The sequence below is a fragment of the Oryctolagus cuniculus genome, chromosome 9 (assembly GCF_964237555.1).
Source record: "Oryctolagus cuniculus chromosome 9, mOryCun1.1, whole genome shotgun sequence".
Taxonomy (NCBI): Eukaryota; Metazoa; Chordata; class Mammalia; order Lagomorpha; family Leporidae; genus Oryctolagus; species Oryctolagus cuniculus.
In genome coordinates this window covers 51,793,095-51,810,595 of record NC_091440.1, presented here as the reverse complement: position 1 = coordinate 51,810,595, position 17,501 = coordinate 51,793,095, and positions in this window count along the sequence as shown.

Here is a 17,501-nt window from a genome sequence, read left to right as displayed (position 1 = left end):
TCCAGAACTATATTGAATAGCAGTGGTGAGAGTAGGCTCCCTGTCTGGTACCAGATCTCAGTGGAAAAGCTTCCAACTTTTCCCCATTCAATAGGATGTTGGCTGTGGGTTTTTCATAGATTGCTTTGATTGTATTGAGGAATGTTCCTTCCAAACCCAGTTTGCTTAGAGTTTTCATCATGAACGGGTGTTGTATTTTATCAAATGCTTTCTCGGCATCTATTGAGATAATCATATGGTTTTTCTTCTGCAGTCTGTTAATGTGGTGTATCACATTGATTGATTTGTGAACATTGAAGGATCCCTGCATACCAGGGATAAATCCCACTTGGTTTGAGTGATGATCTTTCTGATGTGTTGTTTAATTATGTTGGCCAGAATTTTATTTACGATTTTTGTGTTTATTATCATAAGGGAAATTGGTGTGTAATTCTCTCTCTCTGCCTGTCCATAAAAAAAAAAAAAAAAAAAAAACTACTTTTGCTGTATCCCATAAGTTCTTTTTTTCTTTTACAGGCAGAGTTAGACGGTGAGAGAGAGACAGACAGAAAGTTCTTCCTCCTGTTGGTTCACCCCCAAAATGGCCGCTATGGCCGGCGTGCTGCGCTGATCCAAAGGCAGGAGCCAGGTGCTTCCTCCTGGTCTCCCATGTGGGTTCAGGGCCTCAGGATTTGGGCCATCCTCCACTGCTTTTCTGGGCCACAGCAGAGAGCTGGACTGGAAGAAGAGCAATTGGGACAGAATCAAGTGCCCTACCTGGGACTAGAACACGGTCTGCCAGCACCGCAGGCGGAGGATTAGCCTAGTGAGCTGCGGTGCTGGCCATAAGTTTTGATATTTTGTGTTTTTCTCCTCAACTATTTCCAGAAAGTTTTTGATTTCTCTTTTGATTTCTTCTATGACCCAGTATTCATTCAGTAGCATGTTGGTCATTCTCCATGTGTTTGCATATGCTCTAGGGATTCCTGAGTTGCTAATTTCCAGCTTCATTCCATGGTGGTCTGAGAAGATGCCTGGTACAATTTCAATTCTTTTGAATTTGCTGAGACTTGCTTTATGGCCTAGTATGTGTTCAGTCCTAGAGTAGATTCCATGTACTGCTGAGAAGAATGTATATTCTTTAAGTGTAGGATGAAAAGTTCTGTGGATACCTGTTAGATCCATTTGCTCTATACTGTCGATTAAATCTGCTGTTGATTTTTTTTAACTTTTATTTAATAAATATAAATTTCCAAAGTACAGCTTTTGGATTACAGTGGCTCCCCCCCCCCCATAACTTCCCTCCCACCTGCAACCCTCCCATCTCCCACTCCCTCTCCCATTCCATTCACATCAAGATTCATTTTTCAATTATCTTTATATACAGAAGATCAATTTAGTATGTACTAAGTAAAGATTTTAACAGTTCGCACCATTTGAGTACTAGTTATAGCATTAATTCACATTGTACAACACATTAAGGACAGAGATCCTACATGAGGAATAAGTGCACAATGACTCCTGTTCTTGACTTAACAAATTGACACTCTTGTTTATGGCATCAGTAGTCACCCTAGGCTCTTGTCATGAGTTGCCAAGGCTATGGAGGCCTTTTGAGTTCACCAACTCTGATCATATTTAGTCAAAGTGGAAGTTCTCTCCTCCCTTCAGAGAAAGGTACCTCCTTCTTTGATGGCCTGTTCTTTCCACTGGGATCTCACTCACAGATATCTTTCATTTAGGTTTTTTTTTTTCTTGCCAGAGTCTCTTGGCTTTCTATTCTGAAAATACTCTCATGGGCTTTTTAGGCAGATCTGAATGCCTTAAGGGCTGATTCTGAGGCCAGAGTGCTGTTTAGGACATCTTCCATTGTATGAGTCTGCTGTGTATCCCTTATTGATCTTCTGTCTGGTTAATCTGTCTATTGCTAAAAGTGGAGTATGGAGTCCCCCAATACTATTGTATTGGAGTCTAAGTCTCCCTTTAAGTTCCTTAACATATCTTTTAAATAAACCTGTGACCTGTAATTAGGTGCCTATATGTTTATAATAGTTTCATCTTCCTGTTGAATTGATCCCTTAATCATTATATAGTGCCCCTCTTTGTCTCTCTTAACAGTTTTTGTGTTAGTTTGCCTTGTCTGATATCTTTTTTGGTTTCTGTTGGCATGGATATCTTTTTCCAACCTTTCACTTTCAGTCTGCATGCATCTTGGTTGGAAAGATGTGTTTCTTGTAAGCAGCATTTAGATGGGTTTTATTTTTTAATTCATTTAGCTCGTCTTTGACTTTTAAGTGGAGAGTTGAGGCTATTTACATTCAATATGACTGTTGATAAGTAGTGACTCTGTCCTGCCATTTGCCAAAAGATATTTCTAATAAATGCTTTGAACTTCGTGTAATCTTTTAATGGGAGGTTTTCTTCCTTTACCTTCTTTCATATTGATGACTGTGTTTCTGTGTTTCTGTGTGTAACACATCTTTAAGCATATTTTGCAGGGCTGAATGAGTGGCGACAAATTCTTTCAATTTCTGTTTGCTATGAAAGGTCTTTATTTCACCTTTATCCACATATGAGAGCTTTGCAGGATATAATATTCTGGGATGACACTTTTTTTCTCTTAGTCCTTGGGCTATACCTCGCCATTCTCTCCTAGCCTGCAGGATTTCTGATGAGAATTCTCCTGTGAGTCTAATTGGAGATCCTCCGAGAGTAATCTGATGTTTCTCCCTTGCACTTTTTAGAATCTATTCTTAAAGTTTCACTGTGGTGAATTTGATTAAAACATGTCGTGGTGAGGTTCTCTTTTGGTCATGTTTACTGGGGGTTCTATGTGCTTCCTGTACTTGGATGTCTCTTTCCTTCTCCAAACCCAGGAAGGTTTCTGCTTGTGTCTGACTAAATAGGCCTTCTAATCCTTTCTCTCTCTCCATACCTTTAGGAACTACTAGAACCCAAATGTTGTGTTTTTTAATAATATCCTGTAGATTCCCAAAAACATTTTTTAGATTTCTAATTTCCTCTTCTTTTCTTTGGTTTGTGTATTTTCCTGTGCTCTGTCTTCTAAGTCTGATATTTTCTCCTCTGCCTTACTGATTCTGTTTTTAAGGCTCTCAACTGTGTTTTTCATTTGTTCTTTTGAATTCTTCATTTCATTTCAATTTCTCTTCATTATCACACTTTCCTGTTCTACTAGTTTTTGCATTTCATTTTGATTCCTCCTTCAGATTTCATTTTCACGAGAGAGATTTTCTGTCCTGTCCTGTATGGATTTCTGAAGTTCAAGAATTTGCTTTTGCAGGGATGGTTTAATGTGCGCAAAACAATCAATGTGATACACCACATTAACAGACTGCAGAAGAAAAACCATATGATTATCTCAATAGATGCCGAGAAAGCATTCGATAAAATTCAACACCCGTTCATGATGAAAACTCTAAGCAAACTGGGTTTGGAAGGAACATTCCTCAATACAATCAAAGCAATCTATGAAAAACCCACAGCCAACATCCTATTGAATGGGGAAAAGTTGGAAGCATTTCCACTGAGATCTGGTACCAGACAGGGATGCCTACTCTCACCACTACTATTCAATATAGTTCTGGAGGTTCTAGCCAGAGCTATTAGGCAAGAAAAAGAAATTAAAGGGATACAAATTGGGAAGGAAGAACTCAAACTATCCCTCTTTGCAGATGATATGATTCTTTATTTAGGGGACCCAAAGAACTCTACTAAGAGACTATTGGAACTCATAGAAGAGTTTGGCAAAGTAGCAGGGTATAAAATCAATGCACAAAAATCAACAGCCTTTGTATACACAGACAATGCCATGGCTGAGGAAGAACTTCTAAGATCAATCCCATTCACAAAAGCTACAAAAACAATCAAATACCTTGGAATAAACTTAACCAAAGATGTTAAAGATCTCTATGATGAAAATTACAAAACCTTAAAGAAAGAAATAGAAGAGGATACCAAGAAATGGAAAAATCTTCCATGCTCATGGATTGGAAGAATCAATATCATCAAAATGTCCATTCTCCCAAAAGCAATTTATAGATTCAATGCAATACCAATCAAGATACCGAAGACGACCTTCTCAGATCTGAAAAAAATGGTGCTGAAATTTATATGGAGGCACAAGAGACCTCGAATAGCTAAAGCAATCTTGTACAACAAAAACAAAGCCGGAGGTATCACAATACCAGATTTCAGGACATACTACAGGGCAGTTGTAATCAAAACAGCATGGTACTGGTACAGAAACAGATGGATAGACCAATGGAACAGAATTGAAACACCAGAAATCAACCCAAACATCTACAACCAACTTATATTTGATCAAGGATCTAAAACCAATTCCTGGAGCAAGGACAGTCTATTCAATAAATGGTGCTGGGAAAATTGGATTTCCACGTGCAGAAGCATGAAGCAAGACCCCTACCTTACACCTTACACAAAAATCCACTCAACATGGATTAAAGACCTAAATCTACGACCTGACACCATCAAGTTATTAGAGAACATTGGAGAAACCCTTCAAGATATTGGCACAGGCAAAGAGTTTCTGGAAAAGACCCGGGAGGCACAGGCAGTCAAAGCCAAAATCAACTATTGGGATTGCATCAAATTGAGAAGTTTCTGTACTGCAAAAGAAACACTCAGGAGAGTGAAGAGACAACCGACAGAATGGGAAAAAATATTTGCAAACTATGCAACAGATAAAGGGATAATAACCAGAATCTACAAAGAGATCAAGAAACTCCACAAAAACAAAACCAACAACCCAATTAAGAGATGGGCCAAGGACCTCAATAGACATTTTTCAAAAGAGGAAATCCAAATGGCCAACAGACACATGAAAAAATATTCAAGGTCACTAGCAATCAGGGAAATGCAAATCAAAACCACAATGAGGTTTCACCTCACCCCAGTTAGAATGGCTCACATTCAGAAATCTACCAACAACAGATGCTGGTGAGGATGTGGGGAAAAAGGGACACTAACCCACTGTTGGTGGGAATGCAAACTGGTCAAGCCACTATGGAAGTCAGTCTGGAGATTCCTCAGAAACCTGAAGATAACCCTACAATTCAACCCAGCCATCCCATTCCTTGGAATTTACCCAAAGGACATGAAATTGGCAAACAAAAAAGCGGTCTGCACCCTAATGTTTATTGCAGCACAATTCACAATAGCCAAGACCTGGAACCAACCTAAATGCCCATCAACGGTAGACTGGATAAAGAAATAATGGGATGTGTACTCTTTAGAATACTATACCTCAGTAAGAAACAACTAAATCCAGTCATTTGCAACAAAATGGAGGAATCTGGAACACATCATGCTGAGTGAAATAAGCCAGTCCCAAAGGGACAAATACCATATGTTCTCCCTGATTGGTGACAACTGACTGAACACCAAAAAGGAAACCTCCTGAAGTGAAATGGACACTATGAGAAACTGTGACTTGATCAGCATAGCCCTGACTGTTAATGAACAACTTAATACATTATCCCTCTTAGTAGTTTTTTTTGTCTGCTCTACTTAATATGACTGGTTTAATTCTGTAATTAATACACAGTTATTCTTAAGTGTTGAAATTTAGCTGAAATGCAATCCCTGTTAAACATAAGAGTAGGAATAAGAGAGGGAAGAGATGTACAATTTGGGACATGCTCAATAGGACTTGCCCCAAATGGTAGAGTTAGAAACATACCAGGGGACTCCAATTCAATCCCATCAAGGTGGCATATACCAATGCCATCTCACTAGTCCAAGTGATCAATTTCAGTTCACAATTAATCATAATGAAAGGACTAAGAGTCAAAGGGAGCACATAAACAAATCTAGTACCTGCTAATACTAACCGATAGAATAAATAAAGGGGAGAGTGATCCAACATGGGAAGCGAGATACTCAGCAGACTCATAGAATGGCGGATGTCCTAAACAGCACTCTGGCCTCAGAATCAGCCCTAAAGGCATTCCGATCTGGCTGAAAAGCCCATGAGAGTATTTCGGCATGGAAAGCCAAGACACTCTGGCAAAAAAAAAAACCAAAAAAACAAAAAAACAAAAAAACAAAACAAAAACAAAAACAAAACAAAACAAAACAAAAAAACGTAAATGAAAGATCTCTGTGAGTGAGATCAGGGGAAAGAACAGGTCTTCAAAGAAGGAGGTACCTTTCTCTGAAGTGAGGAGAGAACCTCCACTTTGACTATGACCTTGTCTAAACAAGATAAGAGTTGGAGAACTCAAAAGGCTTCCATAGCCTTGGAAACTCATGACTGGTGCATAGGGAGATTACTGATGCCATAAACAGGAGTGTCAATTTGTAAAGTCAACAACAGGAGTCACAGTGCACTTACTCCTCATGTAGGATCTCTGTCCTTAATGTGCTGTACATTGAGGCTTAGTGCTATAACGAGTACTCGAACAGTATATTTCACTTTGTGTTTCTATGGGGGTGCAAACTGTTGAAATCTTTACTTAATGTATACTAAACTGATCTTCTGTTAAAAAAAAAAAAGAAGAAATTATCAATTCCCAACTTGACTCTCGCTGGGATTAAACATGACAATAGGTCTGATCTGAAAAAAAAAAAGAAAATTTCTAAATGTTCTTGTCATAAATTTTTTGAAATACTTATATTGCATTTCTTCTATCTCATTATCTTCATAATCTTGGAGTGTCATGTTCATTTGAGAGTGTCATATTGTCTTTGTTGTTCTTGTTTTCCTCAGTTTCTACATTTGTTTGGCATTGTCGAGATATTCTTTGGTTTCTTTTTCTTCTTCTCCTTCTTTTTTTTTTTTTTCTGTTGTGGCTTTTCTCATTACACTATGACTCTAGGTTAAGTGGACTGTCTGCTTTTGGTGAATCTCTAGGGGCTTGTGGTGGGTATGGCCAGAGTGCTCTGTTCAGTTCTTCAGGGTTAAGGGTATTCCAAAGGTGGCACATCCAGGTTTGGCATGGTATCTCTCTCTCTCCGTCTGTCTTTTTATTCAGAAGGGAAGTAATTCCACTCAGCTGAGCTCTTCTCCTCAATGACAATCAGTGTCTGAGCACTAGCCCCAGTGAGTATAATATTTGCTCTGTCCCAAGGACCACACAAAGGATCTGCACAGTCCTCAGTGTAAGCTCAGAGTCCCCTGCAATGCCTCTCACCATGTAGGCAAAGCTGCCCGTATTTGTGGCATTTCCCACCGAGACTACTCATGCCTCAGCCACATCATGAGTTCTCCCACACACCCTCAGTTTTTTTTTTTTTTTTTTCAGTCCCAGTTCATAAGCTCCATACATTCCCTAGGTCTTAGTTTCCTGTTATTTCTCTCCACCAGAGTCAGGTTTTTCTCTTTGGTTGAGGGTGGGCACACCCCTAAGCTGGCACAGCTGTTACATATGTCCAAAATGGTGCCTGCTCTATTGTCTTGCTCGCCTTTGTAAGGTGAGTTGAGAGAGAGAATCATGTCCATACTGGTCCCTTTTATTCTTTTTTCTCTTCTCTAGTTAGGCTGGTGTACTTTCACCCATGAATTTTCAAGCCTCATTCCCTCTAGGCTCTTCTTGGCGCTTTTCCACCAGTGACTCAGGCTATTGCAGTTTCCCCTCACTTCTCTTTCCAGTACTGGTGGGGAGACTCGGCAGCTGGACTCCCGAGCCATTGGCCCCCATGCCCTCCACGTAGGTCCACTGTGTTCCTCTAACTCCGGAAGAGTTTCCTTGGCAGTTTTTTCCCTAACTCTTCCCTGAGACTACAGTATCTCCACTTTTATTAAACTATCTTTTCCTGGACTATCAGTGAGCTCCCTCCCTATACTGCCATCTTGGAGCCCTCCCTAGTAATTCATATTGAAAAGCTGGATATCAACTTACTGAATATTTTTTCTTCATGCAATTTCAATATAGCTAAATATTATTCACTAAGACTGAATGACACTGATTATTTTAAAATATTCATCTGAAAAGCACTGTGACACACACACACACACAGATCTTCCATCCATTGGTTCATTTCTCAAATGCTTGCAACAGCTGGTACTGGGCTAGGACACACAGGTACAGGAATTCTATCTGGGTCTTCCACATATGTTGCAGGAACCCAAAGATGTAGGCCATCATCTGATGCCTCTCGGGCATATTAGTAGGGAGCTGAATCAGAAGTGGTAGAGTCAGCACTTGAATCAGTACCCATTGCTCAATGACAATGATTTAAGTTTTGAGGTTAAATTTTAATTTTGGTTATTTTGTGATATTTTTCCATTATATTTGAAATGTTTATACCAAAGGATTCATATGAAACTGATTAGAATTTCCTGGTATTGAATTTTGTCTTAAAAATGAGAATTATCAATTAGAGAATATTATAAAATTAAAAAGCACGGTTAATATTTTAGAATTTTCTTTTTTTGGGAAATATCAACTTAATATTTATAGAGGTTTGCAAAGTTGAATGTGGGGCTTTTATAATGAGTGAAAGACAATATTATTTATACCATTTTCTTTTGCATAACCTGCAAGTTTGCTTTTAAACCTTGTATTTGCTTTTTTGGGAAAGCAGTTTTCCTAAGCATGTAATATCTCCATAAATTGACTGGCTTTACTTCATTAACATTTGTATTATGATGCTAATTTCTACTAACTATTAGGCAACTTGTATTTCCTTGCTTTTACTATATTTATTCATGCGAATAATTAACCTGTTATTCTCGATTGTTTTTCCTCTAATTTAAAGTTGATTAGAATAAAGCACGCATATATTGTTTTCCTTGCCATGACCCAATATAAATTCACTAGTCTTTAAGATGGGCAGGAACATAAGGGTATTCCTAGTCATCATTTTATTTAAATTAATATTTATAGGGGTGGTTTGCAAAGTTGTAGGTATTGGAGGAAGAAGGTGATGATGGCAAGGCCTCCAAACACATAGTAAAACAAAGACACAGTCAGGAAAACAGACTGAAGTTTCCTAAAGTTGAGGAAATTGGAAAATCTGAACATTGACGAAAATGGCATGGCCCATTGAATACAGACATACTGAAATAATGTGCCCATCCTAAGGGGGATTAAGTTCATTGTATTATGGATCCCAGGAAACAACCTTTTATGTGCACATGATGACTAAAAAGAAATTTAAATTTATTTGAACTCATACTCCTCTTATCCCTCCCCAAGCTCATAAATGGAGAAAGGGACAGAGAAAGATACCTTGTTTAAGATTTTAAATCAGGCCCTTGAAAGTGTCTAAGATGATTATTTCAGAAGACTGACTTAGACTGTGAATGAAGAAAATAACCATAAGGAGTGTATGGTTTAAGTCTTGTGTTTTATCCTCATCAAGCCAGAGAGAGCACAATTTGAAAGCCAAAGTATGATTAAAGGATACATATGCTATATATGCATAGTTAAATAAAACAGAAATTCTCCAAGGAGACTGGCAGCCTGGCCAATCTTCAGACAGTTAGAGACATGCTTATCTTTCTCCTTAAGGACCTGGGCTATGCTGTCTGAGGAATGAGTCATCTTGGAGATAAAGATGTGTATAAGCAATGTTTGAGTGTGGTGATTAATTCAACAGTCAGTTGCTTTTCAACTAGAATAAAAAGGCCTGTATGAGGCTCCTGGGAGTGAAAAGCTCCTAAGTGGGCTGGGCTCAGGGTGACATCTACATCCTGACTGTTATGTGGGACCTCTACATGAAAGCCATTTTGGACCAAACTCTTTCACCCTAGAATGGTTCTCTCAGGTTTCGGGATATAAGATGATGCAACAAAGCCAACAACTGTGTTTTGTGGGTAACCTTCCTTGAAGAGGATGGAGATTAGAAGAGAGTATTGCATATGGTAGAGGTGGATTTGTGTGTGTGTGTGTGTGTGTGTGTGTGTGGTGTACCAATATTCTCAATCTGTAAAGGTGTTCTAAAGGCTGTTCTCTTAGACTGTAGAAAAAGTAACATTTATCAGAGAATTTAAATTTTTTCTCATGAAATGGTCTCTTTATTCCCTTGGCTTCCATTAAGTCTAATGTGAACTTACAAACTTTTTCTATTTTGTAAAGAATATAGAGATAGATCAATAAGGAGAAATATGATCTGCTTCCTTCGTTGTCTATGAATATTGAACCATTAGGAAACTTTCAAAAATAGTGGTGACCTAATGACGAGAATATGTGAAAAAAGAAAAACTCAAGTTTGAGTCCCTTGCAGTACTGGGAATGATGGAGAGAAATGTGTTTATTGAGGAATGATCTCTTGATCCTGTGGAAGGTAATCTGGGAATAGGATTGGGTCAAGACTGAGATATATTACACAACTAAATAGTTATCAGTAAACATTTCCTCAGCACTTACCTCATTTCTTTGCAATGATGCTATATTCGTTGGATAAAAATGATTCTAGTTATACAAGGAAATGTGATTCTGCTTTATCCTAAAAGAGTCACCACTAACAATTTCTTTTCTAATACTCTTCCTGCTCTAGATGTAATTTGAAATGGGTTCTTAATGATTAAAGTCTTTAGAATTTAATCTTTATGGAACATTGTAATTATGAACCTCTTATTTGTAGCATCCTTCCTAAAAAGTGGAAGAGTTAAACATTCTAAACTAGTTCTGTTATCTGCATTTCATGTTACTTAGCCTTTCCTTGGTACTGTTACAGGATTTTTTGTTCTTATGATTTATATGTATATAATCTGTCTTATTGCTGTTAAAAACACATTTATAAATTTTAAAGATTTATTTATTTATTTGAAAGTCAGAGTTAGAAAGAAAGAGAAGACCTAGAGGAGAAGGAGGGCGGTGTCTTCCATTCGTTGGTTCACTCCCCAAATGACAACAGCTGGAGCTGCGCTGATCTGAAGCCAAGAGCCTGGAGCTTCTTCCAGATCTCCCACATGGGTGCAGGGGCACAAGGGCTTGGGCCATCTTCTACTGCTTAGAAAGTTTATTTTAAATCATTTCCCTTGTTTCCATTATCAGAACCTTAGATAAGTTTTCCTTGGAGGATTTCACTATAGTTATATGGCAAAGTTATTATTTTTCTTTTTCTTTCTTTCTTTTTTTTTTTTTTTGCCTTACCTTGTGGCCATATGTTCATCCTGTAATGAGTATATGTTCTATTTTCTGTAGTAGCAGCTTCAAATCTGTAATCTATACTCTTAGGGACTGTGAATGCCTTAAAATATTGTATTCTAATTCAAGCTTTGTATCTACATTCTGTGGAGAGAGTCTATCTATAGCAATTATGAGATTATCAAAGGTACCCATGACACACCCAAAAATAAGTTTTACAACAAAATGTTATCCAGAGCTTTTGCAGTATTCATTAGGGAAAGGCCAAGCTTGTTAAACATAGAAATTCATTGGTTAAACACATCCATTGTGATAGTGATATTGGGGGTTGTTTGGGGCAGGGCAAAAAGGATAGCAGGAGGTGGGGTTGGTTGAAGTTGATTCTGATTTCTTTGGGGCTTTTTTTTTTTATCATTTAAGTGCAGTTCAATGTTCATTGGTAGAGATTCTTTTTTTTTTTTTTTATTTTTTGACAGGCAGAGTGGACAGTGAGCGAGAGAGACAGAAAGAAAGGTCTTCCTTTGCCGTTGGTTCACCCTCCAATGGCCGCCGCGGCCGGCGCGCTGCGGCCGGCACACCGCACTGATCCGATGGCAGGAGCCAGGAGCCAGGTGCTTTTCCTGGTCTCCCATGGGGTGCAGGGCCCAAGCACCTGGGCCATCCTCCACTGCACTCCCTGGCCACAGCAGAGAGCTGGCCTGGAAGAGGGGCAACCGGGACAGAATCCGGTGCCCCAACCGGGACTAGAACCCGGTGTGCCGGCACCGCTAGGCGGAGGATTAGCCTAGTGAGCCGCGGCGCCGGCTGGTAGAGATTCTTGAAATACTTTATTTTGTTACATGAAATTTGAGATTATTTATAAAATAAATATTGATATTTCTATGCAGTTCATGAACCTCTAATTTCTATTGGATTCGTTTTTCTAAGCCTTTGCATTTCTGGGGTAATTTTGAGTATTGACAGGGTTTGTTTGACAAATAAAATGTGTATAAATAATTTAAAATATGCATTATTTTTTATCTGAGAGGCTGTGAAGATGAGAGAGAGATAAAGAGAGAGAGGAGAGAGAAAGAGAGAAAGAGAGGAGAGAGAAAGAGAGAGAGAGAGAGAGATTTCCTACTGGTTGCTTCATTCTCTTAATACCTGCAATGTTCAGGCTGGAATATGTTGATGTCAGGAGCTAGGAACTCAATCCAGGTCTCCCATGTGAGTGGCAGAGTCTTAATTACTGAAGCCATCACTGCTGTTTCCTATGTCTGTAATAACTGGAAGCTGGAATTGGGAGTAGGAGCCGGACTTCAAACGCTATACCCCAAAGTAGGATTTATATGCCTTAGTTGAAATCTTAACTGCTAGGCCGAATGCCTGCCCCTAATATGCCTTTGATAAAAACACCCTGAGATTTCATTGCATTTTTTCAGGTTAAAGAGACTTGAAAATTATCTACCTCTCCATTTTGCCTAACTTCCATCTTTATTCTACATATATATTACAAGTATCTCTTGAATATTCCCTAGTCTTTATGTTTATCATTATCATTGCCTGAGTTTAGATTGGATTATTCAGTGGCTTCCCAACTAGCTTTCTTGGTCCTGATCTAGCCCCCATGAATCCATCTATCATACATATATAGCTACAATCCATCTAAATTGTAAATCTGATCTTGTGCTTCCTTCTTAAAAACATACAATGGAATTTTACATATTTTGTGACTATTTGTAAACCATGTAGCTTAACATGCTTGATGTTCTTCATGAAATAGCTCCTCTAACTCTATCCATAACTTTTCCCCCACATCTTCTCTTCACTTTAATCACTGGACCTAGATTTAGTATCTGTCATGGGTCCCAATATAAAGTGATTCTACTAAAAATGTAACAGTATTCTTCAACAATAATAATCAGCATTTGTTGAGCACGTACTCTGAACCTGGCATTGTGCTTTGCACATACACATGTATTATCTCAATTAATTGCAATACCGAGTCCATTTGGTAGAAACTTAAAAGTGCTTAGAATAAGTGGAAGAGGTAGTAGAAACCCAAATATTTCTGTCCACACTATTTCCTGTGCCATAGATGTTCTTTCTTTTCCACTCTCCCGCATAGTAATTCTTTGTTTCAAAACAAAATCCAGGTATTACCTTTCATTGGGAACATTTTCTGGCATATTTCCCTTTTGTGATTTAGTTGACTTTTTAAATATATTTCCAAAATATTTCCCTGTGAACACCTCTGTGATAATATTTTTTATACTATTCTGACAATCTGTTACTTATTAATTTAAATTAGTGTACAAAGAGCAGATCATTTGTATGCTCTGAGGACTACATTTGTAAATGTCTTAAAGTACTATAATTGGTTTATTTTAGTGCATCCGATTACAAAATATGGTCTCCAGACTAGCATCAGCTGAGAACTATTAGAAATGCAAATCTTAAGGCCTCACTCTAGATCCATTGAATCAGAAAATCTGGGGGTTAGAGTTCAGCAATTTGTGCTTTATTTAGCCTTCCAAGTAATTTTGATTTACTTCAGAATTTTGACATCCGTTGTTTTAGGATCACTTATGCATTCAAGACTGATTTCTGAAACATTGAATCATTTCTTTTATAAAAGAGTCATTTATATTACTGTTAGGTGATGTAGAGTGGCCCCATGTTTGGAAAATGCCAGTACCATGCACTCATAGTAACTTCCAGTAACATCAACACTGTTTTCAATATAAATATAAATCGGACATCTTTGATTACATTATCTTGACTGAAAACTCTTTAGATAACATCTTTATCAATTATGAATGAAACATCAATGGTGGTCATTTATGTCTACCTAGATTAATTGGAGGCCTTTTTTTTCTGAATCATCTGATTATGATAACACTCAAAGTTACTGGATACTCATCAGGTAAAGGATATTTATCAGGTAATATAAACTTCAGTGGCATTTTCTCCATTACTTCTCTGAAAGATGCCTCTATTGCATAATCCGCAAATTTTATGAATTTAGAAGCAGAACACAGATGCAACTTTTTACAGTGAGAAGGCAAGCAGATTTGATGGGGTGTTGTCCCCACCTTCCACAGTGGATGTGTTGTTTCTGGTCTAGATTTAAGTTTTGTTACACTTTTCAAGATTAGACTTTGATTTTGCAAACTTTTCTCTGGATAAGATCTTTATCTAGATAAAAAGTCAAATTTGAATTAGCCAAAAGACATTGAAAAAGTGTATTCTTAAAAGAAAACTTCGCTATTAGGCCTACTTACATGGAAATGCACAGCTTCCTTCATTTAAGGCATTTTCAGGTTTGCTGAATTGCAATAAAGAAATCTGTTTTATTCAGTTCAAGAGTAAGCAGTAAATTTCACTGCTAACCTCATGCTGGTCTGCCATATTTGTCTCACATGTACCTGTCCATCCCTCTACCCTACTGTATCATACTTACCTCTTAATATGTAGGAGGCTATACTGTACCACCCTGTTTAATGTACATTTTTCTGACAAGACTGCAATATCACTGAGATTAGGAATTGTAACTTGTCAATCTTTCTATTACTCTTGTATACAGTTGTTAATTGATAAATATTTGTTGTCTTATATAATGAGGTAAACTTGTGATATGAAAAGCAATGCATTTATCCTACTTTAAATTTTGTTTATAAATTTGAAATTATGATGAGATTTTATAATTTGCTAATGACATAAGACAATGAATTTTAGACAAGAAAAATGGGAGACAAATACTTTTGGACTTCATTGATGTTCAATGTAAAGGTTTCTTATCACTTGTGTATTATGATGAAATAATCTAAGCTATAATTTCTGCATTTTAGGTCAAGTATCATTAAGCTTATCAATATTCTCAAAAATCTGTTCAAATTTTTAACTTAAGGCAAATATACTTGAATACATTTAAGAGTAAATCAATAGATCTATTTAAGGAAATAAAGAAGGATAAATTTCTATTTATATTTCCATCAGAATTTTCACCTGTTTTTTACTTGTCTACCATTGCAGGTTGGCAAGCTATACATTGAAAATGGTTTGTTCACTTTATCTAATATAGAGAACCTGCTTCTTCCTTTGAGGGTGTCATTGTTTTCTTTGAACAATACAATATGAAGAACCTAAAAAAGCCACGTTTCTATTAGTCTCAGGCATTTATATTCTAGGTAATATGTTTATAATGCCACATATGATTAAATCATACTACCTACCCTCAAGATACTTAGATCTTAGTGGACAGAGAAAAGTGGGAACAACCATTTGAGCTGCTTCATTTGAGTACTATACTGACACTTGTTTCCTCTGATACAAAAGTATGTGTTTTTTTTGAAAGGTAGAGAGAGACACAAAAATAGACAGCTACAGAAGTGTATAGACAGATACAGATACAGATAGTTCCATAGGCTAATTTACTTTCTAGATACCCACAGTACCTTGGACCAGGCCAGGCCAAGGCTAGGAGCCAGGAACATAATCCTGGTCTCCCACATGAGTGTCAGGGACTCAAATATTGAGCCACCACCTCCTGCCTTCTTGAATGTGCATTAGCAGGAAGTTGGAATTAGGAACACAACTGAGACTTCAACCCAGGTACTCTGATACACAATGTAAGAGGCTTAATCCCTGTACCAATTGCCCACTCTATGGAATTACTTCTGAAACAATATTCCCTTGCTATTTGGTGGTGGTGGTAGAGGGAGTGAGACTTAAGGCCTTTGTAAAAAGTAAGGAATAGGCTGGTGCTGCGGCTCAATAGGCTAATCCTCCGCCTGCGGCACCACACACCGGGTTCTAGTCCCGGTCGGGGTGCCGGATTCTGTCCCTGTCACTCCTCTTCCTGTCCAGCTCTCTGCTGTGGCCCGGGAGTGCAGTGGAGGATGGCCCAAGTACTTGGGCCCTGCACCCGCATGGAAGACCAGGAGAAGCACCTAGCTCCTGGCTTCGGATCAGCGCAGCGCGCCGGCTGCAGTAGCCATTGGGGGGTAAACCAATGGAAAAGGAAGACCTTTCTCTCTCTCTCTCACACCCACTGTCCACTCTACCTGTCAAAAAAAAAAAAAAAAAAGTAAGGCATAGATAATATTTTGGAGCAAATTAGGTATTTTTCCCCTTCATTTCCAAACACAACAAATTGGAGACTATAAGTGAAAAAAGAAGAAAAATCATGAATTTTGAAGAAACAGCAAAGAATTACTACCCATGAGTGTAAAATAGAGTGGAAGACAGGCATGGAAAGCCATGACATGGTGGCAAAAAACAATCTAAATGAAAGATCCTGGTGAACAAGACCCCAGTAAAAGGAACAGGCCATCAAGGAGAGAGGCGCCTTTCTCTGAAGGGAGGAAGGAAACTCCACTGTAATACGGCCTTGACTAAACAAGTTCAGAGTTGGTGAACTCAAGGGGCTTCCATAGCCTAGCAGCTCATAGCAAGAGTCTGCGGTGATTGCTGACATCATCAACAACGGGAGTCACTGTGTACATGCTCCCCATGTAGGATCTCTGTCGTTAATGTGTTTAACTATGAAACTTAAAAACAACACTACTAGTCGAACAATACCCTATACCTGGTTCGGTTATGTGAGTGCTACCTGTTGAAATCCTTGCTTAGTATATACTAAGTTGATCTTCAGTATATGAAGGTAATTGAAAATGAAACTTGATGAAGGGGCGGATGGGTGAGGGAGTGGGAGAGGGGAGGGCCATGGGAGGGAGGGAGGTTGGGGCGGGGGAAGCCACAACAATACAAAAGTTGCACTTTGTAAATTCACATTTATTAAATAAAAAAATAGCTATATAACAAACAAAAAAAAAAAAGAAAAAGGAAAAAAAGAACTTAATACTTTACCCTTTTAGTAATTTTTTATGTTCTACTTAAAACTATTGGTTGAACTCTGTAATTAATACAGTTACTCTTAGGTGTTTAATTAATGCTATAACTAGTACTCAAATAGTACTTTACACTTTGTGTTTCTGTGTGGGTGCAAACTGTGGTAATCTTTACTTAATATATGCTAAATTGATCTTCTGTATATAAAGAGAATTGAAAATTAATCTTGATGTAAATGGAAGGGGAGAGGGAGTGGGAGAGGGGAGCGTTGTGGGTGGGAGGGAAGTTATGGGGGGGGGAAGCTATTGTAATCCATAAGCTGTACTTTGGAAATCTATGTTCATTCAATAAAATAAAAAAATAGAGTGGAAGAGAATTTGATGTTAAAAGTGGAGAGAAGAGTGTTAGCAAAATATTTTTTTCCTTGAATAAGAGATACATAGAACTGAGAAGAAGGCTAAAATATTGTTTTTCCCAAAATTCTTACTCTGTATTAGTGGAAACTGAGACTGTCAAGTCCCTGAGCAAGCAGTAAAATCATGGAATTTGAGGGGCTCAAAGGACCTAAAAGATAGTCTAATCTAATTACCTCTCTAAGGCTTGAATCCGTTATTC